Source organism: Tursiops truncatus, chromosome 17, assembly GCF_011762595.2.
Source record: "Tursiops truncatus isolate mTurTru1 chromosome 17, mTurTru1.mat.Y, whole genome shotgun sequence".
NCBI lineage: Eukaryota > Metazoa > Chordata > Mammalia > Artiodactyla > Delphinidae > Tursiops > Tursiops truncatus.
The window spans coordinates 9,980,998-9,997,410 of NC_047050.1; the positions used below are offsets into that span (position 1 = coordinate 9,980,998).

The window sequence follows — 16,413 nt, forward strand, 5'->3', positions numbered from 1 at the left end:
CCCATCAACCAGATGTCACTAAGTGGGGAATAGCACAAAATTTTATAGTATTTCCATCTTAAACACAAGAATGTAGGTAATAGTAAAAATGTAATGAAATAAAAAGAAGTAATGAATTTTGAATACGTATTACCTTTTAAAATAGATTTTATTTAATTGAAACCAATAATGTAATTGATTTGAGTATATAATTAGTTTAAATAATGGCCCTGTTTAACAATTAGCTCACAAAATTCCTAAAAAATTAACAATTGGCTATTATGAGGCCATGGGAGCTGGCTCGCAGGACCACGTTACTTCTTATTCTTCAGCTTCTAGCTCCAGAAATTTCAAACCTATATTGTGCCTTTATCTGTTTGGGGGAGGGGTTCCTCTTTTTTAAAGTAATTAATTAATTGTTTTAATTGTGGTGAAATACAGATAACATAAAGTTTACCATGTTAACCATTTAAAAGTGTACAGTTCACTACATTTACATTCACGCTGTTGTGCTACGATCACCACCATCCATCTACATAACTCTTTTCATCTTGCAAAACTGAAACTCCGCGCCCATTAAAGAATAATTCTCCATCCCCTTTCCCTACAGTCCCTGGCAACCGCCATTCTATTTTCTGTCTGTATGAATTTGAGTACTTAAGGTACCTCATGTAAGCGAAAGTATATTGTATTTGTCCTCTTGTGATTGGCTTACTTCAATTAGTGTAATGTCCTCAGAGTTCATCCATGTTGTAGCATGAAGAGAGGTTCCTTTTAGGATGACCAATGATCCTTGGCAAACTTCAGAAACACCAGGTATTCCCTGTGCAGCCCCCCTGTCCTGCTGGCCCTGCCGGCCAGAGGATCCCTGTCAGACGATTTTCTGGTGAGAGTCAGGTACCAGCCGTTATTGGAAATACACATGCCAAGCTGTCGAGGTTCCCCTTGCTTGGGTTTGGGTTTCCCTCAAAGAAATCCTATCTTGTCCACTCTTTCTATAATAAATACTCATCTTCTCTGATATAGTCTGGAAGGGGTTAATGAATGAACTTGGACAAACCGTTTTGGGGCTGTTTGCTACAGAAATCTGGGAGCCCTGAAGGACCTACTCTTCTCACCTCTGAACCTCAATCTAAATTCTAACGAAAAAGAGTCCAATTTTAACACTTTTCATCTATTCTGATAGTCTTACATCTCTATCTCTAGCCCATGTTACATCTCTATCTCTAGCCCATGTTTCTCCAATCCAATATCCAATAGCTATCGCAAACAGTAATACCGGAGCAAATACCTGTCCCCTCATAGAGTTCTCTACCTTATTTCCATGTCAATACGTCCAGCCACCTCTGTAGTTCATACACGCAACATCTGTAGACCAATCTAACCAGAGTTCACTAAGCAGTTTCCCTCTAGTTGTGCCTCCCTTTGACCATCTGCTGCTTTCTTACCAGGGTGACGTTACTCAAATACAAAGGCGACTGTGCCAGCTTTGACGCTCCTGGTGGTTTTATAAAACCTCCTCATCATGCCCCTACTTACATTAGACCTCACCTCTTTTTTGCAAGCTCTCTCACACCAGAAGCTTCTCTGAGAATGACTGTCTGCAGCCCTTGCCACATTATGTATTCAGTCTCCTCGCTCATTCGCTCCTTCTGTCTGGAAGTTCAACTTCTCTCACATTTCCCCAGCATTGCAACCTCACAATCTTGTAATCGGCCTTCAAAATCAACTTTTCTTCTTCCCGTTTTATTGAGATATAACTGACATACTGCACTGTGTAAGTTTAAGGTGTGCAGCATAATGATTTGATCTACATACATCATGAAGTATCACGGTAAGTTTAGGGAACACCCATCATCTCATACAGATACAAAAATAAAGAAATAGAAAAAGACTTTTTTTTCTTGTGATGAGAACTCAGATTTACTCTTCACTTTCATGTATAACATAACAGCAGTTAATTATGTTTATAAAGTTGTACATCATTGGTCCATATTTATCAACTGGAACTCTGTACATTCTGACTGCCTCCCCCCAGAAAATCAACTTTTTTAGAAAAGAAGCATGTTACCACCCTTTCTCCAAAAAAGGATGGACCATTTCTCTTTTTTTTCCAAACAACTTTCTCCGTAAATCTACCATTGTACCTATACAATCCTATTGTACTTCCTTGATTATATGACTATTTTCCTCCCCCCAAAGCTATAAAATATTGGACACCAAGAACAAGTTTTATTGTATTTTCATTCTTAGAGTGTAACATAGCACCTGACAAGCATTTGTTATTCAATTTTTTAAAGGAATAAATGAATAAAACAAGCTGTAGATAAAGTACTGTACAGCTATCAAAATAGATTTTTAAGGTATGAAATTATATTACAATGTATAAAAACTATTAATAGAGCAGGAAACGAAATTGTATTTACACCATGCATATAACTTGGAAAAACACATGTACTTAGAATAAAACCTGAAAGAAAATATACACAAATTGCTAAAGTTTGTTCATTAGGATATTAAAATTTAAAGTGATCCTCATTCCCTCTCTCTCTCTCTCTCTCTCTTTCTTTCTCTCTCTCTCTCCACCTCACCTCCTCTCCTTTCTTTTTGTCAAAAGTTCACATTTCTTTTATAACTATATATATATAACTATTTTTTTTATTTTAGGAGACAAATGGTTACATATGATTCTCAATGGTATACCTGTTTTTATATGTATCATTTCTTTCACAATCACATGTATATATAATCCTAAGAAATGCTTTCTCATAAAGACAAATTGAAAAATGGTCAAGTTCTAGTAAAACCACACTAACTCAATTATACTGGTTGCCAAAATCAGGTTATTGGTATCCCATCTCTGTTCCCTATGCTGTCCCCAGACATTCCAAGGCATCACCCACAACTAATCAGGTGTTTTTAAACTTTCCTTCCCAATACTTCTCATTCATTTTTTCCTAAACTTTTTTTCAAAGCAGTTCTTCATTTTACAATAATGCATTCTCACAGCTGCTATGTAGTTCAACTAGTGGGCAATAAAGCAAGAACACATTTGAATACATGGTCAAAATGAGATCTGGAACTTCATGTTCTTGTTGACTGAATAGCCTCTGTATCAGATAAAACCACATGGACAGGATTCCTTTCCTATCTGTAAAGGTAGAGCATTGACTAGGAAGCTCAGTAGTTGTAAACAGTGCCCTTCTACCCCAGGCTATAAGCAATTAAAAGACCAGAACGTAGATGAGGCATCCCTACATCTTTGGTGCCTAGTACATAGAAGTTGTGTAATTAACATGTGTTGAGTGATATAAGTGATAAATGCAGAGCCATATCACAGCTTTGTGAGATACAACAGGGGAAACAGCCACCAGCATCAATAAGAAAAATGGTGATTAGAAAAATAAAATTATTATTCACTGTTTTGGTATTTACTTTTTGCAGAAAGGGAACGGAAAGTTAGAAGAAGCTAGTTGGAACCCAATTTATGCTACGCACTATGATTTTTATACATATTCCTTATATATGTGTTAGATTAGTGATTCAAAGAGCAAACACTGGTGCCAAAATACTTGAATTTGAATCCTGGCTCTGCCACTGTATAACTGTGAGACTTTGGACAAGACACATGGTAACTCTACTCTTCAGTTTCATCACCTGTAATCTGGGGGTGATACTAACAGACCTACCTGATAAAGTGGTTGTGAGAATTGAATTAATACATATAAAGCTTTTGCACAGAGACTGGAACATAAATGTGATTTTTCTAAGTGTGATTTTTTAAAAAAATTTTATCATCAGTTAACCATTATATAATCACTTTGAGGTGGGTCTTACTACCACCATTTTGCATCTAAGGAAACTAAATACATAAACTTGTCATGCATTACAGTAAAACAAACTTGAACTCAAGACGGAGAGATTTTTGTCCATGTATCACAAAAGATGCTTTTATAAAGCACTCTTTCAGTAAATATAGGGGAAAAAAGTATATTGTATTTAAACGCTGGCTGAATTCCCAATGGACTAAGCTTTTTCAAATAGCATAATTTTTTGGATAACCAAAGTTTAATCTCTATAAACACAACGTTCTTTTGGTTTCAACTATTTATGTTGGTCAACATGTACTTAATATAATTTATTTTATTCTTTGTGATTCAGGTTCATCGCTATTTTTATCAGTTATTGTACAGAGCTCTAATAGCCCATGTTTCATGCCCCGGAGAGCTCGTGAGTTCTGTTGAGCCATTTGCTCCTTCACTTAATGGCCCTGCCCTGCCTACCTGTTCCAGTTCCTATATCTGTGGTTCTGTAGTTTTATTCTCTCCTCCTCCAGCCCGTGTGACAGCCTTCAACAGGTCTGGGCTGGCAGTGTGCCTGCCGATAACAGTCCCCTTCTCCTGACGATTTTTCCTCTGATCATTCTATGGAGTTGAGAGAAATAAGTATATACAACCAGACTGAGAATAATCATGTATGAAATCAGATTAAGCAGAATCTGAGGGAAGACCTGACGGGCATAATATGAGTAACATCCAGATGCTATATGCGTGAGCATTGTAGCATCTATATTGGCTCCCCAGAGACTGCTCGCTAGCTTGTGTTTCTCTGTACGTTAGTCAGGGTATTTGTTCACGTACTTAGTTAATTCATTTAACTATACCACAGTGTTATTGGAATATTTACATCCCCAAATGGAGATTTATATAGAAAACTGTTTGAAGCAAGAGGACTGTTACTTGAGTCTGAGCTGCCTGTGCTGCGGTGCTCTGCAAAGTTAGGTGCTAACAAGATATTGAATAGGTTCGTTATTAGATATATTTTCAGGAGTTTTACTTGTGTGTTTTTCATCTGCAATGTCTCCCTAGGAGGATGAAATAAATATTTCAGACAATCACTTATCTGAGAGGAATCTGTTGAAGGATGCTCCATGTAATGCACAAAGCATAATACGTACAATGAAATGTTACAACTTTTTCTTGCAATCCAATCTAATCCTTAATTAGAAGAGAAATGGTGACCTACTTTCTCTAAACTCTATCCCTAAATATTTTCTTTCTAATTTCTTTCTTTTCCCTTCCGGTTTTATTCAGCTATAATTGACATTCAGCACTGTGTGAGTTTAAGGTGTACGGCATAATGATTCACATACATCATGAAATGATTACCACATTAAGTTTAGTGAATATCCACTACCTCCTATGAATACAAAATGAAATGAAAGGGAAAAAGAAGTTCCTCATGATGAGGACTCCGGGTTTACTCTCTTGTTAACTTGCACTATAACACACACACTGGTTTGACAGCTTCACAATACTGAATCTTCTAATTAATTAACATGGTGTGATAGGCATAATTCTGAGATGACTCCAGGATTTCCGTTCCTGGTATATGCATCCTGATAAATCTCCCCTTGAGTGTGAATTGATGGATTTATTTATTTATTTTTTAACATCTTTATTGGAGTATAATTGCTTCACAATGGTGTATTAATTTCTGCTGTATAACAAAGTGAATCAGCTATACATATACATCCATCCCCATATCTCATCCCTCTTGCGTCTCCCTCCCACCCTGCCTATCCCACCCCTCTAGGTGGTCACAAAGCACTGAGCTGATCTCCCTGTGCTATGCGGCTGCTTCCCACTAGCTATCTATTTTACATTTGGTAGTGTATATATGTCCATGTTGCTCTCTCACTTCATCCTAGCTTACCCTTCCCCCTACCCATGTCCTCAGGTCCATTCTCCACGTCTACGTCTTTATTCCTGTCCTGCCCCTAGGTTCTTCAGAACAATTTTTTCTTTTTTTTTTTAGATTCCATATATATGTGTTAGCATACGGTATTTGTTTTTCTCTTTCTGGCTTACTTCACTCTGTATGACAGACACTAGGTCCGTCCACTTCACTACAATAACTCAATTTCGTTTCTTTTTATGGTTGAGTAATATTCCATTGTATATATGTGCCACATCTTCTTTATCCATTCATCTGTTGATGGACACTTAGCTTGCTTCCATGTCCTGGCTATTGTAAATAGTGCTGCAATGAATACTGTGGTACATGATTCTTTTTGAATTATGGTTTTCTCAGGGTATATGCCCAGTAGTGGGATTGCTGGGTCGTATGGTAGTTCTATTTTTAGTTTTTTAAGGAACCTCCATACTATTCTCTATAGTGGCTGTATCAATTTACATTCCCACCAACAGTGCAAGAGGGTTCCCTTTTCTCCACACCCTCTCCAGCATTTACTGTTTGTAGATTTTTTGATGACGGCCATTCTGACTGGTGTGAGGTGATACCTCATTGTAGTTTTGGTTTGCATTTCTCTAATGATTAATGATGTTGAGCATTCTTTCACGTGTTTGTTGGCAATCTGCGTATCTTCTTTGAAGAAATGTCTATTCAGGTCTTCTGCTCATTTTTGGATTGGGTTGTTTGTTCTTTTGATATTGAGCTGCATGAGCTGCTTGTATATTTTGGAGATTAATCCTTTGCAAATATTTTCTCCCATTGTGAGGGTTGTCTTTTCATCTTGTTTATGGTTTCCTTTGCTGTGCAAAAGCTTTTAAGTTTCATTAGGTCCCATTGGTTTATTTTTGTTTTTATTTCCATTTCCCTAGGAGGTGGGTCAAAAAGGATACTGCTGTGATGTATGTCATAGAGTGTTCTGTCTATGTTTTCCTCTAAGAGTTTTATAGTGTCCAGTCTTACATTTACGTCTTCAATCCATTTTGAGTTTATTTTTGTGTATGGTGTTAGGGCGTGTTCTAATTTCATTCTTTTACATGTAGCTGTCCAGTTTTCCCAGCACCACTTATTGAAGAGGCTGTCTTTTCTCCATTGTATATTCTTGCCTCCTTTGTTAAAGATACCAAATATCCTATTTTCCTTGCATCTTCCAGTAAGCCTTCTTGGTTTAACCACACCTAATTTTTGCATATTTTTTAATGTGGCTCTGGATTATTTATATTATTTGTGCTGCTGAATATGTTTTAAGTTTTCTTTTGCCTTTCACATGAGTACATGCCCCCTTTTCAAAACAGAGAGATAAATCTATTGCCAATAAGCACTACATTTTATCAATTCATATTTATCTCTTTAGGCCAAGATGTATTTTCTAAATTTTACATTCTTAGTAGTGTTATTGCTTGGCTAACGATAGAGGAGCTTGGGAGAAAGTAAAAATGGTAACATTCTATTGTACATTTTACAAACTTCTATTTCACTGTTTCTTAGGTATTTGGCTAAAATTCATCAAAGTGAAAGTTGGAACAAGTGTCAGAGGTCATCAAGTCTGATCTTATACTTTACAATTAAGGACTCTGAGGCCGAGAGATGTTAAGAAATATATCTAAGGTCAGCTAGCTAGTGAGTAGCACGAACATCTAGGCATTTGATTTTTAGCACATGGCTTTGGGCTCTGTAACAGTTTGCCACCCCATATTACAAGAGTACTTGCTGTCCAAGTGCTATTTTAGCCATCCGTATACCATGCCTGAACTCTGGGCGGCTCAGGGACCATGGCCCTGTCTCACAGATGTGCTGGAACAAGGAAATGTTAGGTGCTGACCAAGGTAGCAGAACAAATCTACAAAGGAGTCATAATAGAACATGCTTCTGTGTTCTACTGATATTTCTCAGTGTTATTGACAAAACTACTCTGCCTTTGTGAGAACAAATTCTGTCTTCCCCAGAGGCTACGTAACTCCCCAATGGTAAAGCAGTCACTGAGGAAGTACGTTAACTCTTCCCAGCCACTGGGGTATCATTACTTGGAAATCCTCTGTTTCTAGGCCATTGGCTGTGGTGATAGTAGTAGTCGGCGCTAAATGGGACCCCAGTGGCCCGAAAGAACTAATGCACCTTCCTTAGTGCTAAACTTGCTGCAAAGCTTAGGGATGTTCCCCAAAACCCTTCACCTCCCAGACACGTAAACATCTGTTAAGGTTTCTGGCCAAGGCTGGCACCATATCAAATCGTCTTTGAGTTTATTTTAACTTCAGAGGTCTCACATCTGCTCTCCCGTCCACCTAGTATCTAATTCATCCAGGGACCCAGAGTCCTCACACTGCCTCCCGGTGTTTATTCTTCCATGATGAAATATATCAAAATTCAGTCCCATTTCCATTGGAGTCAACAGAGCCAGCTTTTCTTTTTTAATTGAAGTATAGTTGACATATAACATTATATTAGTTTCAGATATACAACATAACGTTTCAGTATTTGTATATGGCGTAAAACGTAGAGCCAGTTTTTATTAAAAGACAAAATAACTCATATTATGGTTTTAATAGTGTGAGTTGCTTAATAATGGTTTAATAATTAATCATGAAACCATTCAATACAGTTAAACTATTTAATAATGGTTTTAATAGATAGTAGTGAATTTATGTATTCCTCTCTAAGATATGCTTTAAAATATGTAATTTATTTCACTAGACCAAGAAATGCATTGATATTATAAGAAATTCAAAAGGTACAAAAAGTTATATAGTAAAACGTAAGTCTCCTTTCCTGGCCCTTAGAGTCCAATTCCCCCTTCTCTAAGGCCACTTATCCTACCAATTAACTGTGCCTTTTCCCATGGGTAATCCATAATATAGATATGTTCACATATATGCAAATATATTTATATAATTCTTTTATACGAATGTTAGCTTTTTAGACATATTCTTATACACCTTGCTTTTTTCACTAAAACGTATAAAGTGGGATGATTCTATTTTAATACATACTGAGTAGCAGTGTTATTTTGAACAGATACATAGTTTTCCTTAGGATGGAAATCTCATGATTTATTTAATCAGTCCCTAGTGATGGACATTTAGGGTTTTCTCCCCCAACCTTTTGTGATTACAAACAATGCTACACATGGTACTTAATTAATTTTTATATGTATGTATTTATTTTGCTACACCGTGCCAGTTGCATGATTTTAGTTCCCCAACCAGGGATTGAACCTGGGTCCTAGGAAGTGAAAACGTGGGGTCCTAACCATTGGACCACCAGGGAATTCCCTATATACGGTATGTTTAAAATCAGCCTTTAAACATAAGTGTGAGTATATGTGTATAATAAATTCCTAGAAATGGAATTATTGAAATAAAAGATATATGCATTTTTAATATTGATAGATACTATTAAAGGGCCATCCACAGAATCTGGAACAATTTACATACCTTGACACTATATTGTGATATCACACTTTAATGTTGGTCAATTTAATAGGCAACAAAATGATTTCGCATCGAAGAAGTTAACACAGCCGACTCATGGAGTCAAGACTCACAATGATGACAATCAGATGCCTAAGCCATCTTAACCTAGTTACGTCTTAACCTAGTTACATCGTCTTAACCTAGTTACGGAGACATAGTCAAGAAAAGGGTTTTCTGTATAACCACACGAATGACAACACGTTTGTAGACACCTGTTTCCTCTGGCCTGAGAAGTTAGGAGTGAAAGGAAGCGGGGTCTGAAGTATGGGTAAGCACAGGTGTAAGAGAACAGCCAAAATACAAAGAGGACAGGAAGAGAGGAGAAGCAAGAGTCACCGCTGAAATAGCACAACGAAACTTCCGAGACACCATTAGGACACTCACCAAAAGAGGGTGTGGTGAGGCGGTGAGTGTCAGTTAACACAAGACGGAGCTTTGACGTGACTTGACAACCATAGTTACCTCTCCTTGGTCCGTCCTCTAGATTATTTATTCTTATTCTCACAATGATATATTTACAGGGTTTGCCTTTGAAACATTCATAACAGACTTTTCACTGTACACATTCAGCAGGATTTAGTAAGAATCATGTCTCTCTGGGGTTTGCCTTTCTTTCTTTTCATTCTTCCTTCCTTCCTTCCTCCCTTCCTTCCTTCCTTCCTTCCTTTCTTTCTTTCTACATTTCTGAATTATTGTATTTGAAGCGAAGTAAAGAGCCCCTTATCGCCCACCCAACTTTGTTTTCCTTTGACAATATTTAAAAGGAAGTGGATTTTGCTCGATCTGACCCAGGTGGGTGAATTATTGTATTTGAATCAATGGAACTAACGGTAAGTAAAAAGTGCCCCAAAGACTCTCCTTTCACTAAAAAAAAAAAGTTAAATAGGATAAACTGGTCTTTTCCAAGAAGAAGAGAAAAAAAATACCCAACCCAACATAATAGTCTTTATAGCCTCATAAACCACAGTACCACCCAAGATGTTAACAAGCTGGCATGTTTTGAGCATCAAAGATAGAGAGGAAACTGTGTTTACATGTTTGGCACAAAAACTAATGAGGAAAGTCAATTGGCCCTTTGTCTTGAGGGTCTGAAGCGCTGAGCTCTAATGTTTGGTTTCTTCGTTGGCACTTGTTCAAGTAATCACTCGTGGCCTGACAAAGCCGCACTTGTGTTTTATTAGTGGCCATGCTGAACTCTCCCGCTTGGGCTGTGTTGTCTCTCAATAGAGTGCTGCAGCCCAGGGCACACTTATTTGAAAACACTAAATCAGAGCATGATGATCTTTGCCCAACCAGAGCAACCCAGGGAACAACAAAAATGTGCAGAGTACTGTGCCTTTTGTTTGCAGAGGGAGGGAGGCGAGGACAGGAGGAAGGTAGAACCGGAGCCTGTGACTGAATAATTTGGAAAGGGGAGCTATTAGACCTACTTTGTAAAGGAAATCTGTTCCCCTCCTCATCACAGGGGCTACGTCAACATCAGAACCTGCCTTAATGCACCACGGGGCGTGATCCATGAGATCTCGACTCAAGCCTGCAGTGGCAGGGGATGTCAAGGTGACCCCAGAGGTCTTTTCTTCCTGGAATTCTAAGGTGTCATGAAAGAGTAATCATGTTACTTGGTGAGGAAGCTGACTTTGTCTTTGAGAATATAGTCTGGTAGAAAGGGAAAGTTCCAAAGTAGGTCAAAGCACAGTGTTTGTAACGTTTCTCATTAGGTTGAATTTCTACCCTCCTTCTTGCCTTTCTCCTTCCTTTTACTATTGCTATTATTTTTTTCCATTTAGAGATAGGAATGCCTTGGACCATCCCAGAGTTTTTATCTGCATCACTGAACAAGTATCCAAACATTTGGCTGCTATTTTCAAAGTTCTGAACCAGAAACGAGGACTCCAAAATCTGGTTGCAAACAACATTTTTTAAGTGACAGTTTTGGCAGTCTTACCTACAGATCCAGTAAAAATAAAACTTAGAACAGTTTGTTCTTCAACTATTTCTAGTACCAGTACTGTGAAGAAAGTACTGAGCTCCACATAATTAAATTTATTTTTTTAAATGCCTGAAATTTTACATGTTCAAAAATGAGAATTTGGGATAGGTTAAGAGATGTCCTTGCCTTTGCCAAATCCTTGAAGTTCTCTCTGGCTGTCTGCCTCCTATCAGATCTTTTCATGAAGGGTGTAAGTGTACACTCAGCACAGTTTCTGCCACTGAATAAGTCTGAGTGATGCCTGCGCTGAGAAAATGCTAAGTGAGAGTTATTCCTTGGGAAATCACACGATGTAAAGTTAAAAGTTTAGAATATACAGACTTAATGTAACTAAAGTGTCATCTCTCTACCTTTAAGTAAGCAGTATTTTCTTTGCTAATTACTTCTTAAATGTTTACTTTGTAAAATGAAGGGGATGCTCATCACAGTAATGCTTCTTCTGACAATTGTGTAGCACTTTTTATATAAGCCTCTCAAGCTTTCACGGTTCCTGCAGAAAGGAAAGCATTAATTTTACATGCAGGTAAGGTAATTCCAAATTCCTATTCCTGTTGTTAACAATATTTACTCTTATGTAATGACCAGAGTGTGCCAGAAACACAAACGACCTGTTGGTGGTGGTAGAATAAGTAAACATGTGGAAGCTTCCTAGAAAAAAGCAATCTGTAAGGGGAAAAAAAAAAGAAAAATGTTGGTGGGCTCCTGGCCTTTGAAATCCACCTAAGGCGATGGTAGTGAAGTCACCGTACCTGAAGCCCACAGCTAGCCGGTGGAGGGAAGCAATGTGTTTAAATAGGATGTACTTGTATTAACAGGAGGTTCTATTCTCGGCCTTGAGATAAAGGGAGATCTCGTGGGAAGAGATAAGACCCCTCTGCACCCCAGGTCCCTGCCTGCCCGAGCTCCCTGCCACCCATCTCTCCCTCGGATCTTCCTGTCCCCTCCCAGCCCGCAGACACCAATATTGTTTCTTCCCGCAGGCTCTGCTGCAAAAATGTCAGACATCACATCGCAGCTCACATGCAGAGCTCAGATTGCTAAACGGAGCCAGGGGATGGAGGGGGTGATGGAAAAGAGGGACCGCGATCCTAAGCTCCTTCTCCGCGGAGGAGCTGTCCACAGCCTGGGCTCAGGATGGATGTGCTGGTGCTGCCGAGATGCAGTTTCTGGGAACCGCCCCACATCCCTACCTAGGGAAGCCGGCTTCTCTGTGCAGAAGGACATGAGGGCGTCCTGACCCGCCTCCTACATCGCCCACTTTCTAGGGGTGATTCACTCAGAATCTATCAACGTGAACGTTAAAAGCTAACCACTATTATGGTCTTTTATGGCAAAATTTTTCCCCCACTGTAACATGTATGCTCTGCCTATAAACCATTTACAGTTTTTAATGCATGCAGGACTTTTTTTTTTTGAAATAACACACACTAAATAAACTTATTTGCCACCTAGAGTGGTATATGTGCATATCTATGAATACAGTCTAAACATATCATAATATGTATTGTATCTGCTATATTTTACAACATATATTCATATGTATCATAACGTATACTTACATGTATACTATTATGGTCCATTCTTTATGTAAACACATTAGGCTTCAGAATTAGCTTAGTCACTGAACAAGTGTTCCATCTTCGATACTTTTAAGTCATGGGGTGGGGGCAGCTTCAGTCACCAAATGTGTAAGAAGAATCAAAGCCAGCCACCTATAATAATAACAAAAATATATGAACCAATGTGAATTTCACAGTGGGAATATGAATTTCACCTCATAGAATAAAGATGATGGCTTGGTACTTCAGAGTCCCTCTGTTGGCATGAGCACCATGCTATCAACCTTAGGATTCCCCAGGGATGTAAAACCTAAGGCTGATGTATTGCACTACTTAGATGAGGGCAAGACATTTAAACTGTGAATCAGGTGACAATGTAGTATTCACCTATTCAGAGAACTGGAGAGGTAAAGCAAACTGTAGGCAGTGGGAAAGAGGAAGAGAGGGAATCTTGGGTAATTTCCCTCTAGAGGTGAAATATTTTCAGACAGTTGTTCAGATTACAAAATGAAAGTTGTTTAGAACCAAGCCCTTAAATTTGAGTAGCACTACGAAAAGTGACCCTGAATGGTAATGAAAAAGAAAACACCTTATCATCTCCTGAATGTATTTTCACAGTGATCAAAAGAATTATCTTGCTTAAATCACTTTTTTTTTAATTGGGCCTTTATCATAGTTATAAGAGAATGAAACCAGAAAGCACTGATGTATGCAATCAACAAACAGTGGATTGCGTACATCACAGAGATCCAGAGACTTAGTAAAACAGTTTCACAGTCAATTTTCTTGGAGGACCATTGCTCTCTTGTCTATCAATTTAAAGACACCAAGGTAAAGAAATAACCCAAAATCGTACGTGCTATTTAAACACAGATTGAAGATGTTGATAGCATCATTTTTTTGCAAATAAGATTTGTGCATTAATTTGTAAAATATGATTTTATAAGCATTTAATGATAGTTAATGCATTTTATTCAACACTTGTCAAAATATTAACCAATAACATCTATTGTTTAGTTTGCAAATGCTTAATAATAGAATTGTCATTGCTACAATGGACTTGAATATCACAATTAAATAAGTTGGCTACCTGGTGCTGTTGATACTGGCATATTGTGGAAGTCTATAGGCTACTTCATCACTGAAAAACATTCAACTTAAAAAATTTAACAGAGACTGAGTTTCTTCAGTTGTTTTAAAATAGTTGCAAAGATAATAAGTTACCATCTTGTAAAAACTTAGAAAGTTCTGGTAAAAAGTTAGAAATGTTCCTAATAACTTAATTTGACATAATTATGAACTGTCATTAGTCTCAATAGAAATTCAGAAACTATTACCAGAGATTTTCTTATTTAAAGTTTACAAATAACAAATTTATGACATATTTTACTTTTTAAAAAATAAAAAAATGATAAAAATGTTTATCATCTTATTTTGCTGAATTCTGCCTAAGGTCATCAATATTATTGTATTATGATATCCAAATAGTAGCAGTGGATTTCTCTCCACTGTCTCTGTGCTATGATATTGCTTCCAACTCTATTCTGAACTACTACATTTCTCAAATTAAAGTTTTTAAAAATGTTAGGATATGAGGCTACTTTATCATTAAGTATACTTTTACCATTTACAGAATTCTTTTAATTTAGGGATATACTGTATTGGGTGTCATCACTTATATATGTTATTTTCCCCTGTCAGACAGAGATGTTTGATTGCTAGGCTGGACATAAAGCAGAAGATCTGCTCGGTATATGGTTTAGGATTTTTGCTCCCTTGGTTTTATAATAAAAAAACAGGTATAGGGCTTCCCTGGTGGCGCAGTGGTTGAGAGTCCGCCTGCCGATGCAGGGAACACGGGTTCGTGCCCCCGTCTGGGAAGATCCCACATGCCGCGGAGCGGCTGGGCCCGTGAGCCATGGCTGCTGAGCCTGTGCGTCCGGAGCCTGTGCTCCGCAATGGGAGAGGCCACGACAGTGAGAGGCCCGCGTACCAAAAAAAAAAAAAAAAAACCAAGTATAGTCATCCCATCTATCAAAAAAAATGTGAAAGCACAAATATTTCTGAAACTATTCAGAGAAATCATCACACAGTCCCATTCATAGCTCTTAGAAAATAAAAATATGGCTTTAAAGTTGTTGAGTTCTTCCCTTAATTTAAAAACTGATGTTTTAATATAGATCTTGATGACCCGATGCTGTTATCTCTACGTGGTACAATTATTTGACCTTCAGAATTATTCATAAGCCTCAAATGTAGCCCTATGTCTTAAGCATGACTTTGAAGTCTCTGACTAGATTCAATGTTTACAAGGATTCTCTCTGCATGAATTGAGTCCTGTTGTTACAATACCATGTCCTAAAACCAAAGAAAAATGTCATCATGTATCAACACATATATGATTCACCCTAGTTCTTAAGGATGAAAGGATAATTTGACTCAGCATTTTAGGAACTGTTAAAATATAGTTATAATTTAATTGAATTTTTCTAGGTTGACTTTTTGCAAGTATCTAATGTAATGGTTCTTTGGAAAACTTAAGACCCTTCCTAAAAATCCAAGAGGCCTATTTGGTCATTTCAACCATGCAAATAGAAGATAGATTTTCCTGTCTCTAATTTCCAGCAATTCCAAGGGTTCCACTGAATAGTGAGATAATGCAAATGGACCAAAGCTCCAAGCCAGGCTTCTGCAGAGAAAATCTGAGTCCTGCAAGTTCGATTAAGCTAGTTAATTTTCAGTCCAACAAGCTAATTTCCAGACAGACTCTTCTGATGTTTTCCCTCTGTTTGTAATTTGCATCATTAAATAGCTCGGTGTTTCAAAGCAGCCCCAGTACTAAGGTCACAGGGCTTTGTGCTAAATAGCAACCACCTCGATTTTTTTTTTTTTTTTTTTTTAAAGGAAGGAACAGAAAGCAGCTGATCTTGCTGTAGCATGATTTTCTTTTTTTTCTTAGTGGGAAGAGGTTGAAGTGTCTTGTGGATCATAGAAATTTCGCTTTGGTTCGGGGAACAGCTCTCCTCAGTGCCTTTGTGTTCCAGAAAGCAGCCCAGGATCACAGGTGGCCTTGATTATCAGGATTTTTTTTTTTAAATAGTGTCCCCCTCCCTTTCATGGAACAGCAGGACATCTCCCTGACACGAATATCTCATTTTTAGTGGCACAAAATTCAAAAATCTTAAAGAGATATCCAAAACTTAAATTAAAAAAATAAATCTACCCTTGAATTTCAAAGGGTAAAATTGGTTAAGAAACATTACTGGTGCTACAGAAGGGTTATACGGGCAGATGTGTGGAGTTATGGTTTCTCATGGCCAATTTTCCCTAGAAGGTTTTCAAAGGACTGCTTCTAAAATAACACACCAAATACAGAGAAAAGCAGGAAAATACCTCTTCACCCTTACCTGTACCTCTCCAGAATAAAATCATTTCACTTTGTCTCTCTGGTCACAGGAGTGTGTACTTTGGCTCACTGGCACCCCGGGGCACTGTTTCTACCCTACGTGCTGACATGGGTGCTAGTATTAAAAAATCTTCAATCATATAACTCCAAGCCATTCATATTAATGTGCCTGAGTGAAATTACCCTTTCTATTCTGCAGGGGGAAGAAAGACCATAAAACGCTCTCTGCATCCATCAGGGCAACCCCACTGGCACAGA

General features: G+C 37.9%; 1 long non-coding RNA gene across 1 annotated transcript in view; it reads right to left on the reverse strand.

Annotated features, from left to right (window-relative positions):
• Nucleotides 1-16,413, reverse strand: part of LOC141276841 (uncharacterized) — a 318,458-nt gene that overhangs the window by 46,054 nt on the left and 255,991 nt on the right. The window contains exon 3 of the long non-coding RNA XR_012327020.1: nt 12,750-12,902. This is a non-coding gene — a long non-coding RNA (uncharacterized lncRNA). The remainder of the gene's footprint in view (nt 1-12,749; nt 12,903-16,413) is intronic.